The 13548-nt window shown below is 35.4% G+C and overlaps 1 protein-coding gene across 4 annotated transcripts in view; it reads right to left on the bottom strand.

The window, feature by feature from the left end:
• Window positions 1-13548, bottom strand: part of LOC145681178 (glycoprotein 3-alpha-L-fucosyltransferase A-like) — a 304701-nt gene that overhangs the window by 112403 nt on the left and 178750 nt on the right. The gene's annotated exons all lie outside the window — the stretch shown is intronic.

The raw sequence follows: 13548 nt of genomic DNA, 5'->3' as shown, positions 1-13548 counted from the left end.
TATGTGGAAAAATAGACAAAGATGCGTAGGCTATTGGGTATATTTTGGTTTTTGTTTATGGTTTATAATCTGACAATAAATCAATAGACATAAAGATTTTTCAATTGAACCCTTTTTTGAGGATATATTAGGTGGCAAGAAAACTGTCATTACAGGTCCAGGTAGTATGCCTCTCGAAATATCTTCAGGCAGTGCAATGAGACTTCGACAGGACATGGAAACAAACCATGAAGAAGCTGATATAATCCTTGTAGAGCAAATGCTTGTAGTTGCAAAAGAACAACGGAATACAATCATTGTAGTATTCGATGACACTGAAGTTTTCATATTACTTTTGTACTACTACTATAAGGAAAATATAACGAACTGTGTACTAATGGAGTCTCCAGTTGCAGACAGATTAATAGTTGATATTGGTAAGACAGTACAGAAACACACTGAAATCGTCTCAGAACTTCTACCAGCACATGCCCTATCTGGGTGCGACACTGTAGCCTGTCTTTATGGTATAGGTAAAGGTAAAATGTTAAGGGCAGTTCGCTCAGGTTGTCACTTTTATTCCTAGGGGACGTGAATGTGCCATTCGACCAAGTTCTACAACAGGCGACAAAATTTGTTTTTGCATGGTACGGCCAACAGAACAGCAATACAATTTCTGATGTTCGTGTGAAAGTTTAGGCGAGCAAAACTAGCAAAGAGTTTGCCATTCTTCCGAGTTTATAGTATGTTCTCTTCCACCAACCAACGAATCATTTACTGAAAATGTTAAAAGAGCACATTACCAGGTGTATCTATGGAAATAAGCAATCCAAACTGTCTCGATCCTCTGGATTATGGATGGGTTAAGGACGAATTGAACAAATCACTGGTACTCATCACAATCCCTTCTGGGGTTCCTTATGCCTCTGAATCAATTTTGAAATTGGTAAAATGCGGTTTTTCCAAAGGGAACATATGCCGATCCTCGGGATGTTACTGTTTTGTTAAAAGAATACCTTGGACTTAATTCTGCAGTTGCAATGATCTAGATTTAGAATGTTTGAATTTTCATTAATGGAAATTCATTCACTGAACTCTAAGACATTTCATGATTATCACCAAACTTATTCATTTTTATGCTGGTTTCTGGTAGTTCATATCATTTGTGAAATATGCATAAACATTTGTTTTAAGGAGCCGAAATTACCGAATTGTAAATATATGTAACTTGCTTTTAATTTATACTATAGAATACCAATTGCTTTATGCATATAACGTGTTCTTAATGGCATCACATGAGGATATTTCTTTTTCATCGCCAGTTTGATACTCTGTGTTTTAGAAAATATTAAATACTGAAAGATATTTTAAATATATTTAACTGTATCTTTAAACTAAAAATTGAACAATTAATTTAGCTTTCTGCCTTTATTTATACTATTCGTTATATTGTTGTAAGTTTGATTTACACAACATGTACTGGTAGATTTGATACTTTTTTCACAAATACTGTGCATTGACAACAATTTGCCGGTTAGTTTCTAATACTTAACATCTGACTTAAAAGTCAAAGAGAAAATAGTATCAAGCTTTCTCAATTGGCAGTTTGATATTTTTCCACTTGTAAGTTTCATACCCTGTTATCACAGTAAATGATACGTTATTATGCACTTGTTTTCTCTGGTTTAACATCAGTGTGTTTAAAGTGACTAGTAGAAAGAACCCACAGTTATTATAATGTAATATTTGTAATGACATTGGTATTAAGTTATTTTTTTCTCTTGTGAGTTAGATACCTTGCTGGTTTAAGATACAATAAAATCTTCGTCATCGTACTTCTCTAATGTTTAATACCATACCTTTATTAAAATAAAGAATAGAAACTATTACATACCGTGTTCCTAACGGGACTCAGACATATGAATTTTTTGCTTGTAAGTTGGATACGGTGTTCTCATACATAAGTTATAGACTGATATGTAGTATGCGCCTTTCTCTATGGTATCCTATGACTATCTATGATGTAAAAGGAGGATTAGAACTATGGCTTTTATATTTACAAAGTATTCTTTACAATTTTTAACATTGTAAATTTGATTCACAGTGAATATTTTTGCAAGTTTGATATCCTGCTTTATTAACGAATGCCCAACAGTGACATGATGTCACCCGGCATTTTCTGTCACCTTATGACCCTAACTTTAAAGTGAAATGATAAAATAAACTATAGACAAAAAAAACCCGCCTCAGGAAAAAAAATTATGTTTATCTGCCGGACTAATTCGTTTGTAACTGAAATTGGCTTGTTCCGCTTGTAAACTGACTCAATGTCGGTATTGCTTTGGCTCAGGCTTTCCAACTATACGATAATTTATCGTGATATACGATAATTTGAGTTTTGATGAAAATTAACTTTTTTTTTTTTCGAAGTTTGTGAATGTGCAAATAAATTGTAGATGTGCATTAAATAATTATAAAACACATGCACTGAGGTTTTTGTAACAGTCATTCCCGCTGAAACAAATCAATAATGATTTGAGAATTGATAAATAGCAACCCTGCATTCATTAAATTCAGTTATGCTCCCCAGGGGGTGGAAATATTGTTGTTGTTCAGAATAGTGTTAATAAGGATTAAAAATGGTGAGAGGAATGACGGTGATTCGGAGTTCGATGACTTATTAAACGTGAATGATTGATTCAATAAGATTAGTGTAAGATTGATACAATAAAAATTAACAGGAGAACAACATATTAAGAAAAAATCATGGACATGGCGTTGTGTACCATAAACAAATGTGATCTAGGATCGAACCAGGGACACCTCGAACTGGTTTGACAGCTTTAGTACTTTTTTATTTTCTAAAAAGAAAAATACCAGTTAACTGTTTTACCGAAAGTGTCTCAGCAAGTTGTCTTTTACTTATGTTCCCTATTCGTTTATCCTTATGCCATATGTTTCCTATTTGTTTATCCTTATACCATATGTTTACTATTTGTTTATTCTTATACCATGTTTCCATTTTGTTTATCCTTATACCATATGTTTCCTATTTGTTTATTTTTATACCATGTTTCCAATTTGTTTATCCTTATACCATATGTTTCCAATTTGTTTATCCTTATACCATAGGTTTCCAATTTGTTTATTTTTATACCATGTTTCCTATTTGTTTATCCTATATGTTTACTTTAACCAAATACGATGGGGACATGAACACAAATCCATCTAGGGCAGTTAGAAACGCTCTTCAGCGGGATTTGAACGCACGGTAGATCTCGCCTAACGATTATCAACCAGAGATGGAGCGGGTCATGCGTCATGAGTCAAGTGGGTCAAGATTTATGAGTGGGTCGTAGGTCAATAGGACGTGACTCACTCTGACCCACCGACTCACTCTACTCAGTGCATTGTAGACAGCATCTTCTGAACACTGGTGAATTTGTCTATTATTTTCAAGGCCTCCATTTTTCTTCCATTTTCACTTGTTTTTATGTACTTTATCTAAGTGGAAAAAGAACTTCAGGCACTTTCGGATATGGATATTTGTAACTGCAATAATAGCAAAGGGACTTACTACTTGGATTTCGACACACAGTCAAATTTTAATGAGTTGAGTTGATTTTGAGTTTAACGTCTCGTTCAGCAGCGAGGCTATATGAGACGTGAACCTACTAATTAACGTGGAATCCGAATTACATAAGCTCCCGCCGGGAATCGAACCCGGGTCTCCCACGCCAAAGTCGCGTACGCTAACCATTTAACCACGAAGGAGCTCACAGTCGAATTTTAGTTTTCTTTTCTTTCTTTACGTTTGGGTACTTTATTTTGATTTGAGACTTTCGAATTTCATCCTATTTTCCACTGAAAAGTATCTGTAATTCAGCAAGGAAATAATTATATATGGTAATTAAATTGAAATCCATCATAATATGCAGGGACGTACGGAGGGGGGGGACACGGGGGTCCGGACCCCCCCGAAATTTCGACTTTTTAAAAATTTAGCCTAATTTTAGGGGCAATTTTAGCAATTTTAATATAAAATAGCTTCATATTTAGTTTGGACCCCCCCCGAAATAAATTCCTGGGTACGCTACTGATAATATGGATAATGAAAAAAACACTTTACCATTTTATATCGTAAAGGTCATATCCACCAATATTGTAAGAAAGCGGTGCTTGAGCGATTGACCGCAGAAATTCAAACTCCGATTAGTAATAATTTCGCAGCTTTGTTTTATTACAAAACTGAAATCTTTCAGTTTTATGTCCCACGGTTATGCTGGTTACGCAAAAGAAGACAGTGATGATGAGAAATAAATGCAATGGTAAATTGAAGAAAAATGGGAGAACCTCGAGAAAACCAACGAACATGGCGTTTGTCCACCACAAAGCCCATTTGGCGCGAGCTGGGATCGAACCAGGGACCCCGCACACCAGAGGCGAACGCTTTGCCACTGAGCCAGCGTGAATGGTTAGAGTTGATGATGATAAGTTTTTGTGGGTCAGATTGGGTCACGGTGGGTGATGGATCAGTGGATCATGGGTCAGGTTTTCATTGATCCACGTCATCACTGCTACTAATCGCTCGACTGTATCCAGCGACTAGCTTGTTAATACAGAGATGACGGCTTTATCCGCCCCGCAGATCCAGCGTTCTGGTGGGACTCTAGTTCTATGGAAGGCACACGGAGGAACCGTTTACGCCGCGAGTACATCATATCGTTGTCATATCTTCTTTATATATAGAAATTCATTACAGAAACACTATCTAAATGGTGCTTTCGATATGCATTTACGATGCTTTGCTCCGACCGAGTATCAAATCTATGATCTCTTGCATTAACGGTATCGGGTCACATAAGCACACAAAACCGGAAAACTTTTAACATTGTTTGAATGTTCCTCTTATCAGAAATGTCAGTGTTTGTCTGTCTGAGAAAAAGAGAGAAAAGAAAACGGATATGACGTCAAGACATGTAAAATAAACAGAAAATAGCTGAAAGGAAGAAGTCAAAAAGGTGAAAATTTTCCTTGGATTGCGGTTGAGTTATCAGAACGGAACATATTGATAAGACTGGAAAAGCCTAAGAGATAAATTACGATGTTTATCCTTATTACACAATTTTTCTATAACTCTTTACATAGTTGGTATAGTTTCCGAAAGCATAAGAAAAAGAAGAAACCAAAAATATTTATTTTCAGAACCTGCGTTGTCTGTGTTTACAATTGAAACTGAGTCTGCGTAGAGTCCGTACCTTACACTTTTCTCTGTATATCTGAACAGAAGTTTTCAACCTGGCGCTGGCGCCTCCTTAGTAAACCCTGCATACTTCATAACCAATTTCTTCCATCTCGATGGTCATACATGCTTTTGGTCTGACTTCTTCTGGAGTTTCAGATGCAGTATCGAATTCTCAAATATTCAATAATAATAATAATAATAATAATAATAATAATAATAATAATAATAATAATAATAATAATAATAATAATAATAATAATAATAATAACCATAGCTTGTTCTTATGTGGAACTTGTAGTGTCTATGAAGTTCGCTAAAGCTAAATTACATTAATAAATGGTCATTGCAAATGATGCTTTATTCATAATTTTACAGCAGAAGGAACTGACAGTGGGGGAGGGGGGTCACAGGGTCCGGAACCCCCTCCAAAAAAAAACTTCCTAACTCAACATACTTTCTCAATAAAACTATAGTTGTTTAACAGAAAAATGATTGATGTAGCATGAAAATTTGATCTTACACTTTATCTATACTCTTTCACTTATAAAAACAATCTAGTTCTATCATTTTTTCTGAAAATATAGGTGGAAGTATCTTACAATTAATTATCGTCTTTTCGGTGCAGAATAAAACTCGTTTAATTCTACATAGACGTAGTGGCTTGTAATATTGGATCCCGCCAACAAAAGCTTCGGGGTGCGTACCTGTTTTATAATTTATTCCTGTCAGTAGCTTGCGCAATATTCCTCACTCTTCACGCCTCTCAAGGTTTATTCTAGGGATGGTCAGAACCGGTTCCTGGTGGAATCGGTTTTCGGGTCTGAATGGATCCGGTTCTAGAAGATTCGGTTCCGGAACCGTTTTTTTCGGATCCAGGTCTGGAACCGGTTCTTCGGATCCAAGTCTGGAACCGAGTTTTCGGACCCAGGCCTGGAACCGGTTCCTAAGATCCAGTCCTGGAACCGGGTTTTCGGATCCAGGTCAGGAACCGGTTCCTAAGATCCGGTTCTGGAACTGGGTTTTCGGATCCAAGTCCGGAACCGGTTCTGAAAACCGGATCTCCGAGAACCGGTTCCTCGCGGAACCGGAACTTTATGGCTATCCCTAGTTTGTTCCTGAGCAAGGTCAATCATTTTGAGAATTGAAAGGAGCGTTCTCGATTTTCAACGAACTTAAAAAGGTCGTTACTGAATTCTCTACTTATGTCTGTCTGTCTGTCTATTTGTCCGTCTGTCTGTTATTTGCGATTTTTTTCAATTTTGAGCCCTCCATTCAATAGAGCATCAAAAACTATCTGAGAAAGTGATGGAATTTTTCGCGTCACTCTTACCGTTCCCGAGATATTAGCCAAAAATTAGTTCCGATTTCGGGAGATTTAAGGAGCCATATCTCCGGAACCATAAGTTATAGAGAGATGATATTGGTGCTGATCAATACCTAAGAGGATGGTGAATATTTTGGTACCAAATAGTAACCGGTGACCACCCGCCAATTGGCCACCGTTCCCCAGATATTGGCCAAAAAAGTTTGAATTTCGGGAGATTTTAGGATCCATATCTCGGGAACCGTAAGTCATGGAAAGATTACATTTTGCGAATTTTTGCGAGAAACAGAACAAGAATTCGCTATCCATTTTTTACACGACTATGTGGGTAGGAACAAACTTCCTCAAGCATTGTAGTAGATTATGATCCTAAAAGTAATATACACGCTGTTTCAAAAAGAATATACGTATTTCGAAGAATTATTTTGTCCAAATAATCTTTCGCTGCGCCTCGGCTTGGCTATTGGAGAAACGAATACATAGTCTAGTTTATATTAATAGCCGCTAGATGTCAGTTGTCTTCTGTTTTGCTTGGTAACCGTCATATGTTTAAAATGGCTACTCCGGAGCAGAAATCATTATGTGATATCGAGTTTGCGAAGTTCAATTCAGTGCAAAGACGTTTCAGGTTGAGGTGCCAAATTGATCCTCCGAATGGGTGGAACATTCGCAGATGGTATCGACAGTTTCTAGATACAGGATGTATATGTAAAGGAAAGAGTCCTGGCCGCCCTCGCGTTCCTGAAGAAAATGTTGCACGAATTCAAACTGCTTTCCAACGTAGTCCTTCAAAATCAACTCGTCGTGTCAGTCAGGAGTTACAAGTGCCGATAACAATTTGGCGTGTTTTGAGACGTCGGTTGGTTATGAAGCCGTACAAGTTACAGCTGTTACAAGCTCTGCGTCCTGATGACAAATGCAAACGTGTGGCAATTTGTAACAAGATTCTGGATTCTATTGACAACGATAACTTTTGCACAACGCATCGTGTTCAGTGGTGAAGCGACTTTTCGTGTTAGTGGTCAAGTAAACAAACAAAATGTTCGAATTTGGGGCCTACAGAACCCACATGGAGTCATTGAACACGTACGAGATTCGCCCAAAGTCAATGTGTTTTGTGCGATATCCCGATCATCTGTTTACGGCCCATTCTTCTTTAATGGAAACAGTCAACAGTATCTCGCTATGTTACAAAACTGGTTGTTTCCGAGGCTGCACGAAGACAACTTCATTTTCCAACAAGACGGGGCACCCCCTTACTGGAGTCGCCAAGTGCGTGAATACCTGAATGAAACTCTACCGATCCGTTGGATTGGTCGTCAAGGAGCTTGCGACTTAGCATGTCTCAGCTGGCCTCCACGGTCACCGGACACCCTCTGACTTCTTCGTGTGGTGTTTCATTAAAGACAACGTTTATATACCTCCACTCCTACAGAACCTGGAAGAGTTGAAGAACTGGATCCGTACTGCCATAACATCAGTGACGCAGGACATGTTTGCCCGAGTATGGAAGGAATTTGAGTATCGATGTGATATGGTTCGTGTCGCTGATGGAGGACATATTGAACCTCTGTAATTTGAACTTTGAACTGTAATTTGAACTTGAGAGGTTCGTAAATATGTGTGTAAAATTTCATATTCATATGTCTTAAAGTTTAATAAATATATGATTCGAAATACGTATATTCTTTTTGAAACAGGGTCTATATTTTAAAGAAAATAATATACAACTTAGCATGCGTTTGAGGTTAGATTCTACTGTTGCATGATATAGCGTACATATTAAATAACTGATAATGCTGTTAGAACAAGCAGTGACGTGACCAGAAAAACATCATAGCAGGGGCTAGTAATAGCCATATTGTAGAAACACACACATTTTTTAAAATCTTAATCTGTGCATACCAATTTGCAAACTTTTTTTTTTTAAAAAAAATCATTTTCCGCACAATTGAATGTAAAATATTGTTTATTTATTTATTTTACTGTTTTAAGTGGCCACAGACAAATAAAAATATGTTTCTGTATTACAAACACGTGTGATAATGAAAAGTAAAGTAAGAGAAAATTTAATGAATGGCAAATTTTGTTTTCTTTATTTGTTTATTTTTACTAATTTTGTTTTTCTAAAAATTGTTAAGTGCTAAACCCATAATGCCGTCAAAAAATAGAAAATTGTCATTACATTGCTCGTGAAGGGAACCTTTACTGTTATAACAAAAACATCATTTACTTTTATACATGTGTTAATTTCTAACTCATATTGCCTAGATTCGTTTCTGTTTATTCTTTTAATACAGTTTTTATCATTTATTGAATGAAAAATATAAGGACCTACCAAAACTATGATTTCTGTATCAATGCTATAAAATAACTGTAGATGTACGTACCATTTATGAAGTGTAAATTTCTAACTCTATTGCCCAGATTCGTTTCTGTTTATTCTTTTAATACAATTTTCATCATCATTCATCATTATGTAATTTTGATGATGATTAAAATACATATAACAATAAAAAATACATTTAAAAATACATATTCATAAAAATACATGGGAGCCCACATGAGCTTTGGGGAGGCCCGGGCTTCCCGGCCCTCCAGGATCGGCACCCTTGAATCCTATGAAATAACTGTAGATTTGCCATTTATGAATTATTTAACTGCGCTTGAAACAACAGAAATAAAATGAGGACACTGCTAAAGTCCCGTGTCTTCGCTAATTTCTAATTTTCGGAAAGTAATGCGAGGTCTTGCAATTCGAAAGCCAATTGAGACGCTTTATTTCCAATGCTATAAAATGTCGAAGTGCATATGGTCTCTTTGTTGCCAACCAGTTGTTAATCGTCCAGTCTCTCATGATAAGCTGTATGGTCATCAGCGAATTGATTTGCCCGGGGAGATCCGGCTGTTTTTTGCTCGCCGGATAAATGTCCGGCGACCGCCGCACATATGTGAAGAGCTTCATTGATGGCAATGTCTTTCTACCTTGTCCGGCAATTCGCCGGAAATGGATCCGGCAAATCGCCGGAAAATGTGAAAGGGCGGTAGAGACACCTATATCACAACTATATTTCGCCGGAAACGGATCCGGCAAATCGCCGGATAATGTAAAAAGGTGGTAGAGACACCTATATCACAACTATATTGAGATAAAAAACAGGACCCTTTTATCATGAATAAATATATCAACTGTTTTATCAGTTTCAATCGATAAATAGTTGAGATCCTGGATTCGAAACCCTGTCATCAGCCTGATCGAGGGTTTCTCAAGAGTTTTCTGTCTTAAATCTGGCTTTACTTCATTTAAATAAAGCGAAAATTCTTTCAAACGGAAAAGAAAAATATATAAATAAAAAGATCACAATATAGTTTAAGAACGAGCATTATTCCCAAACTCATTATACTAATAAACACTTTTCTCTTCTTTTCTTTCTTTCTTTGTTTCTTTTTTTTTTTTTTTTTTTTTTTTTTTTTGGTCAACTTAAACCACTAGAACTTTAGGGATTAATGTTACATTTAAAAGATAGTTTGCTTTTTGATAGAACTGATATATATCGAAGAACTGATTATATATATATATATATATATATATATATATATATATATATATATCGACTTGTATTGCTTTTTAAAAATATTTTAGTTAAAAGCAACATGGCCACTTCTGAGAAGAAAGCCACTGGGTGTAAAGTTTACGAGTAGAAGTCTATCCCACCAGGCCTCCCTCTATGTCCGCCATCATGCGCGCCGACTACGAGGGTGCGGGGCTCCGACACCCACAAGACTTTTAGTTTGGACCCGGGTTTGAACCCGTTTCTCTTGTGTTTAAGTTAGCTCTGTTACCGACTGAGCTAGGACAGCCCCAACTTATCCTTATAGTACCGGAATATTTTACTTTATCCAACACAGTCTTTTATGATAGTATTCATAAAAGATTTTAACTAAAAATAAATTAATCAAATGTCGAGATCTCCTTGAAAACATATAGTCTAACACGTCCCGCCATTGATATGCACCCACATAAATTTTGGAAAGTCGGCGCCGTTGTCCGCCATTGTTGCCCGGGCAAATTCTTCTTTTTATCGGCCTTGGTTACTGACGAGAAAATTCTACGATCAACTATGAATAAAACATAAATATACAGTACTTCAAATGTTATCTCCGTAACTTTTCGCTGATCTGTCAAAGCATAAAGCGTATAAAGTGTTTAAGACGGATACACGACCTATATTTCTGCTAAAGACAAAACACACCGTAACGGCGATTACAAACCTTGAGGTAAGTGATAACTGAATCATATTCTCTAACATAGAAGTACCATACATTTACAACGCTTCAACTTAAAAGCACTTTTATCTTCGCTATATTTCTGAATTGATACAACTAATTCAATATTAATAGTAGAAGTAATAAACAGTAATAAATAAATAAATAAATTTAAAACAGGATTAATGGCGACATATTTGAAACTTTTAAAAGTAATTACTTGAAAAGCTTTGAATGTTGTTGCATAACTTGCCTGTTTCCTCGCAGGATTCTGATAACGTTTCAGGTTAGTTTAACGCATTGGAGATAACTAACTGATTTAAAAGAACTGAGTGATAGCAGATGTCTTGTGTTGAACAAAGCTAATACGTCAAAAATGTTCGATGTTTCCATTCATACTCTCTCTCTCTCACACACACAATAAGGTTATTAATAAACTACTTCGATTGTTTCGTGCAAAGTCATTCACCAACAACCGCTTCTCAACAGAGTATCCTTGTCTCTTTCTCATTAAAGATTTTAAAAACAATTTCAATATGTGTCACTTCTTTTACCTTAAATCAAGTTAATGTGATTGGTTTTCTAAATAATTTGGTTTCGGTGCGTCCACAATTATTAGACGCATATCATATTACAATTTGTTCTCGCAGACGAACGTTCTAAACGGAATATCTGGTTGCAACAGACTTTGGGAAAGACGATTGAAATTCGGCTCAAATGTAGACAAGACTGTGCAGATTCTATATCCCAAAAGCAAATTGTCCTAAAATGAATGGAACACAGTGAAAATCACGAAACCTTAACATAAATGCCAATGTAAAAATAAATAATTCCTCTACTTATCCCCAAAAGCCAAAGAGGGAGATGGCAGAAATTTAATTCCAATGTAGAACAGACTATTTACATTCTATATTTTGAAAGCAAATTATTCTAAAATGCATGGAACATAGCCGAAAAATAAATAAATAAATAAATAAATAAATAAATAAAATAAAAGCATGAAAATTAATGGGAAATCAATGAAAAAATGAAGTCGTCCACATAACTCAAAAACTTGAACAAGAAGATGGCTAATTGAAAGCTTATTGAAAAATACTTAATGAAAAGCTTAAAAACGATGTAAAGCACGTAACATAAATATGGATAGAACATTGTCAAAATTCAAGTTGCTTGAGTAAAATCAATAATAAAGTATATGTATCTTCTGTGAATTACCCAGGGCACCCCACGTGGAGGTTAGTACTTGAAATATCTCACATCTGAATTTGGAATTTCCTGATTAAGGGTCTTCACTACGGCGAAATTAAACTACCGCTAATTTTAGAGTTTTTCTGTAATATCTGCAAAACTAATAAAAATATTCGAAAAGCAGAAACGTAGTGAACTAAACAATACGATTTTGCATGTGACATCGTTATCGCAACTCATCTATCTGCTTTCGATTTGCAACTGTAGATAAATTTAGCTTTTTTTTCTTTTTTTCTTTCTTTTTTTGTGGGTTCTGGAAATAGCGGCGTATCAAAAGCACATAGGTAAATTGTGGTAAAAAATATCACATGCAAAATCGTATTGTCTAGTTCACTACGTTTCCGATTTTCGAATATTTTTATTTGTTTTGAAGATATTACAGAAAGACTCTAAAATTAGCAGTAGTTTAATTTCACTGTAGTGAAGACTTAAGCGACACAGTTTGGTCCTTACGGCAAATCGGATAGGCCTTTTTAAATAAACGACCCTTACCTCTCACTATACTTACCTCCATTTAAGAGAAATGGAAAGCAACGGATTCAGTTTGAAAGTCTTCATTTTAAACTTAAAATGCTGAATTTATAATATATATTTACAGTGAGATTGGATAGTGTGATACAATGTGTTATACTAAATTCTTATGAATTGTGAAAAGATATATTTTTTTTTCTGATCTGTGATATATTAAGAAATTTTATTCTAAATAGTTTTTTTTTTTTTTTTTTTTGTTACATCTTTAGATACGTTTCTTGATAAGGAGTAGTTATGCAGTGTTTATATACGTAGGCCTATAATCATTTCCGTCAAAGGCCACCGTTTCCGCCAGAATTGGAAAGTGGGGGAAGTTATGTTGTAAGTGTACACTTGAGATATACGCATTGTAAGCACTCTGAGTCCCAATTTTCATTATTTTGAAGTATTTTCAACAGAAAACAATCCTGAAAAATTATCATCGAGGATTGAACACGAGGCTAGACCCAATGAATATTTATTTTCTACCCGGTTTTTGGATTGATATTGATGAACTATCGAAGATTAATTGAAATATCGAAAATTATCTAAACATCAAAAGAATCGAAATGTCGAAAAAACGGGTATATCAAAGCTATCAAAATACCAAAATCCATCAACATATGGAAAGATCAAAAAGTATCGATCAAAATATCTAAAAATATCGAAATATCAAAACCATCGAATCATCGAAATATCTAAAATTACTGAAATATCAAAACATTGAATCATCAAGAAACCGAAAAATATAAAAAGATAAAAATATTGAAAAGTATCAAAAGATTAAAAGTATCGAAAACTATCGAAATGTTGAAGCCTCAAAAATATCGAAATAGCAGAAGTATTGAGAGCTATCGATAAATCGATCATTATTTAAATATTGATAACAATTCTACACCAGACCACAAGATAAGTATACTAGTGATTGCATAAGGAAGCTGCAATGTAACTCTTAATCCAATTTCTAATTCCTTCT

This window comes from Thermobia domestica, chromosome 3 (assembly GCF_964235325.1).
Source record: "Thermobia domestica chromosome 3, izTheDome1.hap1.1, whole genome shotgun sequence".
NCBI lineage: Eukaryota > Metazoa > Arthropoda > Insecta > Zygentoma > Lepismatidae > Thermobia > Thermobia domestica.
This window is presented reverse-complemented; position numbering and strand designations above follow the sequence as displayed.